This window comes from Tamandua tetradactyla, chromosome 24 (assembly GCF_023851605.1).
Source record: "Tamandua tetradactyla isolate mTamTet1 chromosome 24, mTamTet1.pri, whole genome shotgun sequence".
Lineage (NCBI taxonomy): Eukaryota > Metazoa > Chordata > Mammalia > Pilosa > Myrmecophagidae > Tamandua > Tamandua tetradactyla.
The window spans coordinates 11,352,379-11,370,726 of NC_135350.1; positions in this window are offsets into that span (position 1 = coordinate 11,352,379).

The window sequence follows — 18,348 nt, forward strand, 5'->3', positions numbered from 1 at the left end:
AACTGTCTGTTTGTGTCCTTGTCCTCATGTCCTCTGAATAGACAATAGTAGCAATGGTATTTCTATACTTAACTTCCTGAGGAACCACCAAACTGTTTTCCAGAGTGGTTGTTCTATTTTACATTACCACCAACAGTGGATAAGTGTGCCTCTTTCACATCCTCCCCAGCACTTGTCATTCTCTTTTTTTTTCATCTTCCTTTTTTTTTTTTTTTTTTGATAATCTGGGTGTCAGATGATATCTCATTGTGGTTTTGACTTTCATTCCCTAACAGCCAGTGAAGTGACCATCTTTTCATGAGCCTTTTAGCCATTTGTATTTACTCTTTGAAGAAGTATCTGTTCATGTCTTTTGACATTTTTTAATTGGGTTGTTTGTCTTTTTTGTTGTTGAGTTGTAGAATCTCCTTATATACTCTGGATACTAGAGCCTTGTCTGATATGTGGTTTCCAAATATTGTCTCCCATTGCAATAGGCTGCCTTTTTACTTTCTCTTTTTTTTTTACATGGGCAGGCACCGGGAATCGAACCCGGGTCCTCTGGCATGGCATGCAAACGTTCTTGCCGCTGAGCCACTGTGGCCCACCCCCTTTTTACTTTCTTGACCAAGTTCTTTGATGCACAAAAGTGTTTAATTTTGAGGAGTTTCCATTTATCTATTTCTTTCTTCAATACTCATACTTTGGGTGTGAGATCTAGGAAATCACCTCTTATTACAGGTTTTATGGGGTATTCCCCTACATTTTATTCTAAAAGTTTTATGCTCTTAGCTCTAATGTTTAGGTCTTTGATCCATTTTGGGTTAAGTATGAGAAATGAAACCCCTTTCATTCTTTTGCATAGGGATATCCAATTCTCCAAGCACCATTTATTGAAGAAGCTGCTCTGGTCCAGCTGAATTGGCTTGACTGCCTTATCAACGATCAATTGTCCATAGATAAGAGCATCTGCATCTGAACACTCTATTTGTTTATATTGGTGGGTATATCTATCTTTATGCCAGTACCATGCTGGTTTGACCACTGTAGTTTCATAATATGCTTTAAAGTTAGGTAGTGTGAGACCTCCCACTTCATTTATCCTTCTCAAGATATCCTGAGCTATTTGGGGCACATTGCCTTTCTGAATAAACTCGGTAACTGGTTTTTCTATCTCTGCAAAGTAAGTTTTTGGGATTTTAATTGGTATTGCATTGAATCCATAAATTAATTTGTGTTGAGTTGGCATCTTAACTATATTTAGTTTTCCAGTCCATGAACACAGTATGTTCTTCCATTTATTTAGGTCTTCCATGATTTCTTTTAGCAATTGATTGTAGCTTTCTGTTTATAAGTCTTTGATATCTCAGTTAAATTTATTCCTGGCTTGTGCTTGTCCACCACCTCCACCCTGTCCCACCTCCGAGCCCCTCTAATAGTGACTTTTGATGAGTGTTGTTGCTAGATACAGCTTCCTATCTATGGAAGCACTGGCCATGCTGCAAGAAAGAATTCAAGGAAACAACCCAAAGGGGCAACCCTGGTTGCAAAAGCTGAGGAACTGAAAAGCAGAGGACTGGAGCCTAACATGGAAGCCTGGAGTCCACAGGCATGCACAGATGGTGAGACAGGGACTAGGAAGTAAGCCAAGCCATGTTTCTTGAATGCACAACCCTCACCAGCCCAGGTCCATGAGTTTTGTCTAACCCCACACCTTGCACACCTGAACCCCATCACCCATCCCCATTCCCTATATTCCAAGCACCCCCACCTCACCAACTTCTAGTGCCTGCACCCACCCTACACCCCCACCCTAAGTTCAGCCCAACCCACCTCTCCTGTACACCTCCCGAACACTACTTCCTCCTCACTGCTCCCTGCAGGTTGTCACCAGCACAGAAAGGCTATGGGTACTTACTTCCATACCCAGGCTACACCTGCCCCCAGCCCATATAGTCTCACAGCCCTACTGTAAACATCAGTTTATGGCACTCCTAGACTCATGCATGAACAAGGCCCCCAGTCACGCCACCCCAACTCTGGGAAAGTGCTAACTTGTGCAGCCAGGTCACATCCACCCCAGCCCATGAAGGCATAATGCCGAACCACTGCCATAGCTCCCCGCATGCACATAGAGGGTCCCATACCCTAGACCAGCACACACCAGGATTATGCTCCACAGACCCATGCTCCCTCACAGCTACATTTTCCTTGGCTGTTGGACACCCATGTTCACAGGCATCAGCATAGCATCCCCAACCTGTGTCTATATGCTGAAATGCATCACTGCATTGTTGTGCCCCACCCCAAGCTCCATATCCTGCTACACATCCATCCTGCAAACACAAGGCATTAGACCACTGAAGAAAATCAACACCCAAAGTAAATCAGTCAAGATATTTATATGCAAATAAAACAAAGAAGATCACTAAGCTATCACAACAGACAGATATAGCTGAGCCAAATGACCAAATTAAAACACCAGCAGGGATACAGATGTTGGAACAACTAATCAAAGATGTTCATGTAACTCTACTAAATAAAGTAAGTGGGTGGCTAATGGCATAAAGGAGATGAAAAAGACAATAGAAGAGCATAGAGAAGAATTTAAAAGAATAAATAGAAAAATAACATATATCACAGAGATTAAAGATTCTACTGACCAAATAAAAAACATACTAAAGACACATGACAGCAGATTTGAAGAGGCAGAAGAAAGAATAAGCAAAGTAGAGGGTAGGACAACTGATTTTGAACACTCAAACCAGCAAATGGCAAAAAGATGGAAAATTTTGAATTCATTCTCAGGAAAATGATGGACAAAACAAAGCACACAAATACAAGAATCATTGATGTCCCAGAAGTAGAAAAGAGAAGTAAAGGGCTAGGAAGAGTAGTTGAGGATATAATGGGGGAAAACTTCCCAACTCTTATAAAGGACATAAATATATAAGGCAAAGAAGCTCAATGAACTACAAACAGAATAAATCCAAATAAGCTTTCCTCAAAACACATATATGTCAATTTGTATCTGCAGTGCACCCCAGAAAAGTCATGTCCTTTAATTCTCATTCAATATTGCTGGATGGGAGCATTTTGATTGTTCCCATGGAGATGTGACCTACATCTCCAATTGTGGGTGGTAACTTTTGATTAGGTGATTTCCATGGAAGTGTGTCTCCACCCATTGAAGATGGAGTTGCTTACTGGAATCCTTTAAAAGAGGAAACATTTTGGAGATAGTCCCCTTTGTAGAGACACAAAAAAGCCAGCTGATGCCGCCATGTTCTCTATGTGCCCTTCCAGCTGAGAGAAACATTGCACATCATCAGCTTTCTTGAACCAAGACATCTCTCTCTGGATGCCTTAAATTGGAGATTTTTATAGACTTGTTTTAATTGGGACATTTTCTCAGCCTTAGAATTGTAAACTAGCAACTTATTAAATTCTTCTTTTTAAAAGCCATTCCATTTCTGGTGTATTACATTCAGGCAGCTAGCAAACAAGAGCAACATGCTAATCAATCTGTCGAATCTTGAAGAGAAGCAGAAAATTCTGAAATCTGCAAGAGAAAAACAATCTACTACATACAAAGGGAAACCACATAATACTGAATTCAGACTACTCAACTGGCACCATGGAGGTAAGAAGGCATTGGTATGGTATATTTAAGATCTCAAAAGGAACAACTTCTAGCTAAGAATTCTGTACCTAACCAAATTTTCCTTCAAAACTGAGGTAAAGATGAAAACTTTCACAGACAACAAATCTTGAAAGAATTTGTCAACATAAGACCAGCCTTAAAAGAAATGCTAAAGGAATTTCTGCCAGTTGAAAAAAAAAAAAACAGGAGAGGGAGGTCTGCAGGAGGGTACAGAATTGAAGAATACCAGCAAAGGTAACTTAAAGTATAAAAAGAGAAAGAGGGAAAAGAATATATAGATCAGACAAACAAAATGAAAAAGATAAGATGATAGATAATGCCTTTTCAGTAATAACTTTGAATGGTAATGGAATAAACTTGCCCATTAAAAGATGTAAAGTGGCAGAATGGATTAAGAAATATAATCCACATATATGTTGCTTATAAAAGACTCATCGTAGACACAAAGATACAAATGAAAATGAAAGGATGGAAAAAGATTTTCCATGCATGTTATAACCAAAAGAAAGCAGGAGTAGCTGTACTAATATTGGACAACATAGACTAAATATAGAGACATCATAAGAGACAAAGAAAGACACTATATTAATTAAAAGGTCATTCACCAAGAAGAAAAAACAATCATAAATGTTTATGCTCTTAATCAAGGAGCTCCAAAGTACATGAGACAGACATTGGCAAAACTGAAAGGAATGATAGATGTTTCAACAATAATAGTAGGAGACTTCATTACACCACTCTCCTCTATAGATAGAACAACCAGACAGAAGTACAATAAGGAAACAAAGAAGTTAGACAACTTGATAAATGATTTAGACCTAGCAGACATATATAGGTCATTACACTTGAAAACACAAAGATATACATTCCTCTCTAAGTGCTCATGGAACATTCTCCAGGATAGATCATATGCTGGGACACAAAACAGTTCTTTATAATTCTAAAACATTGAAATTATTCAAAGCATTGTCCCTGATCACAGTGTAATGAAGCTGGGCCTCAATAACCACCAAAGAGTGAGAACATTCACAAATATATGGAGATTAAATAACACACTCTTAAATAACAAGTGAGTCAAAGAAGAAATTGCTAGAGAAATCAGTAGCTATCTGAAGATGAATGAAAATGAGAATACAACATATCAGAACGTATGTGATGCAGCAAAGGCTGTGCTGAGAGGGAAATTCATTCCCCTAAATGCCCATATTAAAAACAAGAAAAAGCAAAACATGAATGCTTAACTTCTCACCTGGAGGAACTTGAAAAAGAACAGCAAGATTATCACAGAACAATTGGAGGAAGAGAAATAACAAAGATTAAAGCATTAAATGAATGGGGGAACAAAAGAACAACAGAAAGAATCAATAAAACCAAAAGTTAGTTCTTTGAAAAAAATCAATAAAAGTGATGGGTCACTAGCAAGACTGACAAAAAGAGAGAGGATGAAAATAAATAAAATCAGAAATGAGAAGGGTTGCCTTACCACAGACTCTGAAGAAATAATAATAAAAAAAACATAAGAGGATACTATGATCAACTATATGCCAACAAACTAGACAACTTCAATGAAATTGGAAAATTTCTGGAAACATACAAGCAACCTACACTGACTCAGGAAGAAATAGAAGATCTCAACAAAACAATCACAAGTAAAGAGATTCAATCTGTCTTCAAAAATCTTCCTAAAAGAAAAGCCAAATGGCTTCACAGGGGAATTTTATCAAACATTCCAAAAATAAGTAACAGCAATCCTGCTCAAAGTTTTCCAAAAAACTGAGGAAAAAAGAACTCTACTTAACTCATTTTATGAAGCTAATATCATTTTAATAGCCAAACCAGTAAAGATACTATAAGAAAGGAAAACTTTACAGGCCAATCTCCCTAATGAACATAGATGCAAAAATTCTCAATAAATTATTAGCAAATTGAAGAAAAAAACACATTAAAAGAATTATACACCATGACCAAGTGGGGTTTATATCAGGAATGCAAGGATGCTTCAACACAAGAAAATTGATTAATGTAATATAGCACATTAACAAGTGAAAAGGGAAAAATCACAGGATCATCTCAATTAATGCTGAAAAAGCATTTAACAAAATTCAACATCCTTTTCTGATAAAAACACTGCAAAAGATAGGAATCAAAGATAACTACCTCAATATGATAAAGGGAATATATGAAAAGTCAATAGCCAGCATTATACTAAATGGAGAGAGAATGAAAGCTTTCCCCCTAAGATCAGGAATGTGACAAGGATGCCCACTGTCACCACTATTAGTCAGCATTGTGCTAGAAGTTTTAGCTAGAGCATTCAGGCAAGACAAAGACATAAAAGGCATCCAAATTGGAAAGTAAAAAGTAAAACTTTCATTATTTGCAGAGGACATGATACTATACTTGGAAAATCCTGAGAAGTCTACAGCAAAGTTACTTGAGGTAATAAACAAATTCATCACGGTGATGGGATATAAAATTAATGTGCAAAAATCAGTAATGTTTCTATATTCAGACAATGACCTAACTGGGAAGTCAGTTAAGGAAAAAGTTCCATTCAAAATAGCAACTATAAGAATCAACTACTTAGAAATGAATTTAGCTAAGGATGTAAAGGATTTGTAAATAGAAAACTATATGGTATTGCTAAAAGAAATCAAAGAAGAACTAAATAGATTGAAAGACATTCTCTGCTCATGGATAGGAAGACTAAACATAGTTAAAATGTTAATTCTACCCAAATTGATCTACAGATTGAACACAGTACCAATCAAATTCCCAACAATCTACTTTGAAGACTTGGAAATCTAGTTACCAAATTCATCAGGAAGGGAAAAAGACCCCAAATAGCTAAAACCATCCTAAAAAGGAAGAATGAAGTGGAAGGATTAACTCTCCCTGACTAATTCCTATTATAAAGCAACAGTGGTCAAAACAGCATGGTACTGGCACAAAAATAGAAGCATTGACCAATGGAACTGAATCAAGAGTTCAGAAATAGACCACCAAATCTATGGTCAACTAATTTTTGAAAAGCCCCTAAATCCTCTGAACTGAGACAAAATAGTCTTTTCATTAAATGGTCATGGGAGAACTGGATATCAATAGTCAAAAGAATGAAAGAGGACCCCTGCCTTATACTGGGTACAAAATTAACTCAAAATGGATCAAACACCTAAATAAAAGAACTAACACCATAAAGATTCTAGAAGAAAATGTAGGGAAACATTTCAAGACTAGTAATAAGAATTAACTTCCTAAATTTTACACCCAAAGCACAAGCAACAAAAGAAAACATAGATAAATGGGAACCCCTCAAAATCAACTGCTTCTGCACCTCAAAAGACTTTGCCAAAAAAAGTGATGAGGCAGCCAACTCAATGGGAAAAAATATTTGCAAATCACATATTAGACAAAAGTTTGATATCCTGTATACATGCAAAAAAATCTTACAACTTGACAATAAAAGAAAAAACAACCCAATTATAAAATGGGCTAAAGATATGAATAAGCAGTTTTCTGAAGAGTGAATACAGATGGCTCAAAAACCCATGAAGAGATGTACATTTTCATTGGCTATAATGTAAATGCAGATCAAGACTACAGTGTGATGCCACCTTGCACCTTTAAGAATGGTTGCTATTAAACAAACAGGAAACTACAAATATTGGAGAGGATGTGGAGAAACTTGGACACAAGCACTGCTGATGGAAATGTATAATGATGCAGCCACTATGGAGGACAGTTTGGCAGCTCCTTAGGAAACTAAATATCAAGTTGTCCTATGACTTAGCAATAGCACTACTTGATATGTACCCAGAAGAGCTGAAAGCAATGACACAGACATTTGCACACTGATGTTCATAGCAGCATTAGTCACAATCACCAAAAGATTGGAACACACAAAATTCCCATCAACAGATGAGTGGATTAACATAATGTGGTATAGACATAGATGGAATATTATGTAGCCATAAGATGAAATGACATCCTGAAACACATGACAAGATGGATGAGCCTTGAGGACATAATGCTGGGTGAAATAAGCCAGACACAATATGATAGATGCTGTATGATTCCACTTTTATGACCATGGTAAATGTAAAATTAGAGGCTAATAGTACAGAATATAGGGAACTTAGAGATACGCAGAAACTAGAGATGGGTGAATGGCTAGCTAATAAGGTTGAACTCAAATGTAAAATAGATAGAAGTGAAGGTGGTTCTCTAGTGGGTCAATAAGTATATTGCCATATTGATGAACAAGACTGAAAGGGGTCATATAGACCTATGTGTCCCACTGACTAACACTAGAAGTATAAACTAGTTCTTGCAAGAACGACTTTAAAGGTATGATTCATGTACAGAGTGTTTAAGTTCAGGATACAGGGGGAAAACTGCTATCACATACTATGGGCTATGTTTAAAAGGAAAACATTAGCACTACCACAGCAATAGTAAGGATAAATAATGGGGGGAGAGACAAGAGTAGGAGGTTTAGATTTTAAATTTGGTAAGAGTGTGTTTATAGGTTATCTTTCTCTTGGAAACAACGAAATTAGCTAAAATTGAGTGTTGAAGGACTGGGGACTTAAGGCACTATACTATGATGCTTGATGAATGCAGGTGGTTGAAGGAAGTACTGACTGAGAAGTAGATTGGTGAACGATGGTGTGTACATATGATCGAATGTTATGCTTCTGCAAAAAGGAACAAAGCTGTGAGACATGCAATGATATGAATGAAGTGTGTAGGGCATTTGGTGAGATAAAATAAACCAGAAACAAAAGAATAATTATGGTATGGCATGGTCGCCTTCAGAAAATGCTTATAAGGAAACAGGGGCTTAGATTATAAACTTTTATAGCAGACACATTTAGTCTGGAGTGGCAATTATTATTTCTGGATTTTGAGAGGCTGATATATATAACCTGATATTTAGAGATGAGAATGAAGCCCATCAGTTCAGGGTTAAATTAATTCAGAACACAAAGGTAACAAATTTATTGTCTATTGAGAAGCACACATACTCTTTGAGGCCAAAGGAAGAAAGGTTTATTTGGTCTGGAACCTAGATTTTCTGTAGCACATAATCTAACTCAAACTATCTGTATAGCTCGTTTGAATGATTGGAGCACAAGGTTCCCAAAATAAAAAAGAGGTCCCTTAATCCTGTATAACTAAATGTAATGCCTGGATACATCCTAGAGTACAATAAGCAGACAATCAAAAAGTATTGACAAAGGCTCTTGAGGGATGGGAGAAAAACTATAGAACTATTAAACTTTATATTCAGGGAATCCCCTGATACTGCATCAAACTTTAGGGACACCCAAATCAATAGGCCAAGCCCTTGATCCTGAGGCTTACTCTTATGAAGCTCATGTAGGTAGCAGAGAAGCTTGACCTACCTATAGGTGTGCCTACCTACAGGTACGCCAAAGCAGACCTCTTTTATTGCTCAGAGGTAGCCTCACTCTTTCTAAGACCAACTCTGAAAGGGAAGTCATTGCCCTCCCCGCTATGTGGGACATGACATCCAGGGGTGAAAATCTCCCTGGCAGTGCAGGAGATGACTCCCAGAGATGAGTCTGGCCCTGGCTCCATGGGGTGAATAATTCCATCCTGACCAAAAGAGGGAAAAGAGTAGAACAAATAAAGTATCAGTGGCAGAGAGAGTTCAAATAGAGTTGAGAGGGTACTCTAGAGGCTGTTCTTCTACAAGTTTCACTTAGACATTGCTACCTATTATAATCTGCCAAACCCCAACCAGGACTATTCCAAGCAATCCTAAAGAACACATAGGGAAATATACAAGATTCCACAAGGGTTCCATGAGCTAGAGTAACTTTCCAGAAACCTACAACCTCCAGGTGGGTCCCTGGAACAGATAAGTCCTGAAACCTGGAGGGCCCAGCCTCTCAAGAACATCAGATAGTCCCATCTCCCTACCCCATATTATTGACAGACCCTACCAACATGAAAAAGTTAGAATGGCCATAGCCCCAACACCCTAAAGAGAGGGTTAGAAAGATCAAAGGTGATGGTGGAGTTATACGTAGAAGATAGGATTTAGCAAATGAATATGAATGCTGAATGTGCTTGCTTGAAAGGATGTATGTACCCTAGAAAATCCATGTTTTAATCAAAATCCCATTTCATAAAGGTAGAATAACCCCTATTCAATACTGTATGCCTGAAACTGTAATCAGATCATCTCCCTGGAGATGAGATTTAATCAAGAGTGGTTGTTAAACTGGATTAGGTGATGACATGTCTCCGTCTATCTGGGTGGGTCTTGGTTGGTTTACTGGAGTCCTATAAAAGAGGAAATATTTTGGAGAATGGGAGATTTACAGACAGCATAGAAGAATGACATAGCCATGAGAAGCAGAGAGCCCACAAGCCAGCGATCTTCAGAGATGAAGAAGGAAAATGCCTTCTGGGGAGTTTCATGAAATAGGAAGCCAGGAGAGAAATCTAGCAGATGATGCCTTGCTTGTCATGTGCCCTTACAGCTGAGAGAGAAACCCTGACTGTGTTCACCATGTGTATGTGCCTTCTCACTTGAGAGAGAAACCCTGAACTTTGACAGCCTCCTTGAGCCAAAGGTATCTTTTCCTGGATGCCTTCAATTGGACATTTCTATAGACTTGTGTTAATTGGGACATTTTCTCTGCCTTTGAACTGTAAACTAGCAACTTATTAAATTCCCCTCTTTAAAAGCCATCCCTTTTCTGGTATGTTGCATTCCAGCAGCTAGCAAGCTAGAACACTGAATCATTAAATTGATATCTTTTAGTCTCCAGTCTTAGAACGGCTAGAAGTAAAAATCTAAAATTGTGGACTTATAACCCATGCCAAACTCTGAAATATGTTCTACAGCTAATTGTGGTGCTGTGCTTTGAAATTTATTGCTTTTATGCATATATGTTACTTTTCACAAAAAAAAGAAAATCAAATTTGATTGTGATGATGTAAAAATATTTATGTCTTCTAGTCTTCTATATTCTGGAGCAGCTAGAAGATAATATCTGAGAGAATCATATCTTGGATCTGTCCTGTAACTACTTGTTGAAGAGTGCTTTGAAAATTATTGCTTTTTTCTTTCTTTATTTTGCATATATGCTATGTTATACAATAAAGAAGTTAAAAATAAGCAAGTAATGGGGGAACAAAGGTTAAAATAAACTGAGAAGATTGAAATACTAGTGATCAATTAGGGGTAGGGGTAAGAATTATGGCATGTATGAGTTTTTTTTTCTTTTTTATTTCTTGGGTTGGAATGAGGCAAATGTTAAAAAAATGATCATGGTGTTTAGTACACAACTGTGTGAAAATATTGTGAGCCATTGATTGTATTCCATGTATGGAATTTTTGTATGTCAAGAACGTTTGCATGTTTGATTTTAAGTTTTTACAATAAAAAAAAAACTAAAAAAATTCCTAAATATTTGATTCTTTTGGTTGCTATTGTATGTGGAACTTCTTTCTTGATTTCCTCCTCAGATTGCTCATTACTAGTATTTACAAACGCTACTAATTTCTGAGTGTTGATCTTGTACTCTGTCACTTTGCTGTACTCATGTATTAGCTCTAGTAGCTTTGCTAGATTTTTCAGGATTTTTGACAGATAGTATGTGCTGGTTTGAAAGGATTTATGTCTCCAAGAAAAGCCATGTTTTAATCAAAATCCCATTTCATAAAGGCAGAATAATCCCTATTCAATACTGCATGTTTGAAACTATAATCAGATCATTTCCCTGGAGATATGATTTAATCAAGTCTGGTTGTTAAGCTGGATTAGGTGATGACATATCTCCCTCCATTTGGGTGGGTCTTGATATGTTTCTGGAGTCCTATACAAGAGGAAACATTTTGGAGAATGAAGGTGATGTAGAGAGAGCCAGAGAAGAATGACATAGCCACGAGAACCCACAAGTGAATGACCTTTGGAGATGAAGAAAGAAAGTGCCTCCTGGGGGGCTTCATGAAACAGGAAGACAGGAGAGAAAGTTAGCTGATGATGACTTGCTTGCCATGTGCCCTTCCAGCTGAGAGAGAAACCCTGACTGTGTTCACCATGTACCTTTTCAGGTGAGAGAGAGACCCTGAATTTCATCAGCCTTCTTGAATCAAGGTATCTTTCCCTGGATACATTTGATTGGACACTTCTATAGACTTACTGTAATTGGGACATTATCTTGGCCTTAGAACTGTAAACTAGCAACTTATTAAATTCTCCTTCTTAAAAGCCATTCCGTTCCTGGTATATTGCATTCCAGCAGCTAGCAAACTGGAACATAGTATCATATCATCTGCAAACATTGAGAATTTTACTTCTTTTCCAATTTGGATGCCTTTTATTTCTTTTTCTTCTCTCATTAATCTGGCTTGAACTTCCAACACAATGTTGAATAACAATGGTGACAGTGGGAATTCTGGTTTTGTTCTGGTCTTAGGGAGAAAAATTTCAGTCTTTCCCCATTGAGGATGATGTTAGCTGTGGGTTTTTCATATACTCCCTTATCATGCTGAGGAAGTTCCGTTATATTCCTGTACTTTGAAGTTTTCATCAAGAAATGATGTTGAATTTTACCACATGCTTTTCCTGCATCAATTGAGATGATCATGTGTTTTTTCTGATTTGCTTTGTTGATACGGTGTATTACATTAATTGATTTTCTTATGTTGAAGCATCCTTGCATACCTGGAATAAATCCCACTTGGTCATGTTGCATAATTCTTTTAATGTGCTTCTGGATTAGATTTGCAAGTATTTTGTTGAGGATTTTTGCATCTATATTCATTGAAGAGATTGACCTGTAATTTTCTTTTCTTGTGGCATCTTTGTCTGGCTTTGTTATTAGGGTGATGTTGGTTTCATAGAATAAGTTAGGTAGCTTTCCCTTCTCTTCAATTTTTTTTGAAGAGTTTGAGCAGGATTTGGTGCTAATTCCTTCTTGAATGTTTGATATAATTTACATATGAAGCCATCTGGTCTTAATTTCTTTTTGGAATGCTTAATGACCAATTCAGTCTCTTTACTTGTGATTTGTTTGTTGAGATTTTCTATTTCTTCTTGAGTCAATGTTGATTGTTTATGTGTTTCTAGGAAGTCATCATTTCACTTACATTGTCTAGCTTGTTAGCTTATGGTAGCTCATAGTATCCTCTCATTACCTCCATTATTTCCACAGGGTCAGTGTCATAGTATCCTCTCATTACCTCCTTTATTTCTACAGGGTCAGTGGTTATGTCTCCTCTTCCATTTCTAATTTTATTTATTTGTGTCTTCACTTTTTTCTTTTTGTCAACCCATCTAAGGGTCTGTGCCGGTTTGAACTGGTAATGTACCTTGGGAAAAGCCACATTTTAATCCTGATCCATCTCATAAAGGCAACTGTTTCTTCTAATCCCTGTTCAGTACTGTACTTTGGAGTCTTGATTAGAGTATCTCCATGGAGATGGGATTCATCCAATTGTGGGTATTAACATTTGATTAGATAGAGATGTGACTCCACTCATTCTAGGTGGGTTTTGATTAGTTTACTAAAAGCCTTTAGAATAGGAAGCATTTTGGAAAGAATGTCAGAGCCACAACATAGTCACAACAGAGCCATGAGACAGTCACAAGAACCGCAATTTTACCAGCCAGGAGGAGAATGCCCCTGGGAGAGTTTCATGAAGCAAAATGCCTGGTGAGAAAGCTAGCAGACATTGCCATGTTTGCCACATGCCTTTCCAGTTGAAAAAGAAATCCTGAAATTCATTGGAATTCTGGAACCAAGGTATCTTTCCCTGGATGCCTTATATTGAATATTTTTACAGACTGCTTTAGTTGGGACATTTTCATGTCCTTAGAACTGTAACTTGCAACTTAGTAAATTCCCCCTTTTAAAAGCTGTTCTGTTTCTGGTGTGTTGCATTCCAGCAGCTAGCAAACTAGACTAGGGTCCATTGGTTTTATTGATTTTCTCAATAATCAACTTTTGGTCTTGTTGATTTTCTTGATTGTTTTCATGTCCTCAATTTCATTTATTTCTTCTCTAATCTTCCTTTTTTCTTTCCTTTTGTTTGCTTTTGGATTAGTTTGTTGTTTTTTTCTCTAGTTCTTCCAAGTGAACAGTTAATTCCTCAATTTTTGCTGTTTCTTCTTTTATAATATAATCCTTTAAGGCAATACATTTCCCTCTTAGCTCTGCCTTTGCTGCATCTCACAAATTTTGATGTTTTGTGTTTGCATTTTCATTTGCCTCTTGTAATTTTTTCCTTTACTCAATGGTTGTTTAAAAGTGTGCTGTTGAGCCTCATATATTTGCAAATTTGCTGGCCCTCTGCCTGTTATTGATGTCCAACTTCATTCCATTATGATCTTAGACAATGTTTTGTATGATTTCAATCTTTTGAAATTTATTAAGACTTGCTTTGTGACCCAGCATATGGTCTATCCTTAAGAACGATCCATGAGCACTTGAGAAAAATCTGTATCCTGCTGTTGTGGTATGCAGTGTTCTGTAAATGTCTCTTAAGTCTAGTTAATTTATTGTAGTAATCAAATTCTCTGTTTCTTTATTGGTCTTCTGCCTAGATGTTCTATGTATCTAGACCTGTGTATAGATGTTGATGAGAGTGGGGAATTGAAATCTCCAACTATTATGGTAGGGGTGTCTATTTCTCCCTTCAGTGTTGTCAGTGTTTGCCTCATGTATTTTGGAGTACTCTGGCTAGGTGGATAAATATTTATGGTTGTTATGTCTTCTTATTGAATTGTTCCTTTTTTTTAATACAGTGTCTTTCTTTGTCTTTTTAAATTGTTTTACATTTGAAGTCTAATTTGTTGGATATTAGTGTAGCTACTCCTGATCTTTTCTGGTTGCTGTTTGCATGAAATATCATTTCCCAGCCTTTTACTTTCCACTTATTTTTGTCCTTGGGTCAATGTTGTAGACAGCATATAAATGGATCCTATTTTTTAATCCATTCTACCAGATTATGTCTTTTGATTGGGGAGTTTAATCCATTAACATTTAGTGTTATGACTGTATAGGCAGTACTTTCATCTACTGTTTTGCTTTTTGGATTCTATATGTTGTATCTATTTTTTTCCTCTTCTTATCTTTATTGATAGACTTCTTTTCTACACTCTTCCCCAGACTTCTTTCTCCTGCCTTTTACTTTCTACCTGTAGTGTTCCTTTTAGCATTTCTTGCATAGCTGCTCTCTAAATCACAAATTCTCTCAGTGATTGTTTGTTTGAAAATGTTTTAATCTCCACCTCATTTTTGAAGGACAATTTTGCTGGATGTAGAAGTCTTGGTTGGCAGATTCTCTACTTTAGAATCTTAAACACATTGATACTACTGCTTTCTCACCTTGCTGATTCTGTTAGTTAGATTCAGTTGTCAACTTGGCCAGGTGAGCATACCTAGTCTTGTTGCTGTGGACATAAGCCAATGGTACATGAACCTCATTTGTTGCTAATTACATCTGCAGTCGGCTAGGAGGCATGTCTGCTGCAGTGAGTGATGTTGGACTTAATTGGCTGGTGCTTAAATGAGAGAACGCAACAAAGCACAGCCTAAGCAGCTCGGCATTCCTGATCTCAGCACTTGCAGCTCAGCCCAGGCCTTTGGAGATGGAGAAAGAAATCACCACAGGGAAAGTTGTTGGAACCCAAGGGCCTGGAGAGAAGACCAGCAGAGACCATCCTGTGCCTTCCACGTAAGAAAGAGCCTCAGTGGAAAGTTAGCTGCCTTTCCTCTGAAGAACTAACAAAATAAATCCCCTTTTATTAAAAGCCAGTCAGTCTCTGGTGTGTTGCATTCCAGCAGCTAGCAAACTAGAACACTGGTTTCTGCTGAGAAATCCACACATAGTATTATTGGGCTTCCCTTATGTAATGGATTGCTTTTCACTTGCTGATTTCAAACTCTCTTTCTCTTTGACATCTGACAGTCTGATTAGTAAGTGTCTTGGTGTATGTCTACTTGGATATTCTGCTTGGGGTATGCTGCACTTCTTAGATCTTTTATATCTTTCATAAAAGATGGGAAATTTTCAGTGATTATTTCCTCTATTGTCTTTCTCCTCCTTTTCCCTCCCCTTCTCCTCCTGGGACCCACAACATGTATATTCATGCACTTCATGTTGTCATTCAATTCCCTGGGTTTCTGCTAATATTTTTCCATTCTTTTCCCTGTATTTTCTTTTGTTTGTTGGATTTCAGATGTCCCATCCTCCAGTTCATTAATCTTATCTTCTACCTCTTGAAATCTAATATTGTAGGTTTCCTTTTTTTTAATCTCTTCTACTGTGCCTTTCATACCCATATGTTCTGTGATTTGATTTTTCAAACTTTCTATTTCATCCTTTTGTTCTTCTAATGCTTTCTTTATATACTCCTTCAACTCATTGATTTGATTTTTGATGAGATTTTCTATGTCTATTTGAACATCGTGAATTAATTGTTTCCAGCCTTGTATCTCATTTGAATTGTTGGTTTGTTCCTTTGACTAGGCCATATTTTCTATTTTCCTAGTATGACTCATTATTTTTTGCTGGCATCTAGGCATTTGATTTCCTTAATTAGTTTATTCTGGAGGTTGTTTTCACACTTTAATCTAAGATTTTCTTGCTGGATGGCTTTGTTATCTGTTCTTTGACATTCAGCTCAACTTATTCTAGACCTCTAGCATAAGTTCTGCTTAACTGATCAGAATTTTTCAGTTCCTGTTTTACTGTTTCTTGCCATGCTTATATGGAGTTTTTTGTTTGTTTGTTTGTTTGTTTTTGAGGGCAGTTTGCACCTATATTATAGACCCCAATCAGATTATCTCAGACTGGACTGGCCATGTTTCTGAAGGAGAGAATAGTTTGCTACAGGTTTCCCTAAGGGTGAGATCCAGCAGATTGACAGACTTTCATTTGAAGCCTCTGGACTCGGTTCTTTTGCTATCCTGCTCAGAATGTTGCGCTTTCAGCCCATGGCTTCCCACCAGCATAAAGTAACATGGTGCCTTTAATTGCAGCAGACTCTCTTTGCTCAGGGTGTGGTTAAGACAGAGGTGGGATGGTAGGATGGATTTAATTGCTTCTGTTTTCCAGACCCTGGGGTTTGAATTCTTTGAGGGAGGAATTCCACTTGAGCTGGACTGCACCATTCTCTTGGGGAAGATACACATTTTAGGGATTTAGCTCTTCTCATCTGACTTGTTGCTTTTTCTCTCAGACAAGCTTTATTCTGTCCTTACCTGGAATAGTACTGGAGCCTGAGAAGTTTTTCACTTCTATCTAATGAGCTGTTAAGTAGTAGAATTAAAGTTAAAAAATCCTTTTCAGAGCAGGACCCCCCCCACTCCTCAGGTTTGTCACTCAAGAACTTAAGTTGTTACATGGCTCTATGTATCTTCAGGATCTATGTGACTTTTTGTATGTGTGGTTCAGCCCATTTGCAGTATTTTGTGCTGTCAGACTCAAAAAGCCTCAGGTTTTTGTTTTTGTTTCTGTTTTCTATCAGCCCTGCTCCCCCTCTGCTGTGGCAAAATCTCCTTGTATCATGTGGTAGTTAGGTTCAGGTGTCAACTTGGCCAAGTGAAGGTGCTTCATTCTATTGCTGTGGATATGAGCCAATGGCATGTGAAGCTCATCTGTTGCTGATTACAACTGCAGTCAGCTAGGAGGCATGCCTGCTACAATGAAGGATGTTTGATTTAGTTGGCTGGATGCTTAAATGACAGAGCTCAACGTAGCACAGCCCAAGCAGCTCATCATACCTCATCTCAGCAGTCACAGCTCAGCCCAGGCCTTTGGAGATGTAGAAAGGAATCACCCTGGGGAAAGTTGTAGGAACCCAGAGGCCCGGAGAGAAGGCCAGCAGAGATTGCCCTGTGCCTTCCCATCTGAGAAAGAGCCTCAGTTGAAAGTTAGCTGCCTTTCCTCTAAATAACTATACATTTTTAACTAAATAAATCCCCTTTTATTGAAATCCAATCCGTCTCTCATGTGTTGCATTCTGGCAGCTTTGGTAGAGCATAACATACCTTTAGCACTTACTCCTAGGTTTCTTTGTGCTGGGGCTTATTTTCAGTAGTCAGAAATTGTTAATTAATTCCATAAGCTTGGTTGAGCGAAACACTTGCTGCTATAAAGTCTGTTTCCTTTCCCCTCAGGGAACCAGCCTGCCATGCCTGTGGAGGAGAGGTGCCAGCCTCCACTGCTTAGGGGACTTACAGTTCTGTGTGAGATCTGGCTTGTCCATACTGATGTACAGTATGTGTCCAGTCACTGATGTGGCCCCAGCAGTTGTTCTATACTGTTCCTGGCTATTTAATAGCTGTTCTGGAGGAGGACCTAAATTCCATACCTTGCTAAACTGCCATCTTGCCTCTCACACCTATAATTATATCTTTGATCTATTTTGAGTTAATTTTGTACATATTGTGAGGTAAGGGTCTATTTTCATTCTTTTGCATGTGGTTGTCTAGTTTCCAAGCACCATTAGAGACTATTCTATTCTCATTGAGTGGACCTGGAACTCTTGTCAAAAATGACATGAGGGTTTATTTCTGAAGTCTCAATTTAATTCCATTGTCTATCCTTGTGCTGGTATCATGTTTTCATTACATTTTTTTGTTATAAGTTTAAAAATTGGTGTGTGGGTGTGCTCTAACTCGTTCTCTTTTAAGATGACTTTGGCTATTTTGGGT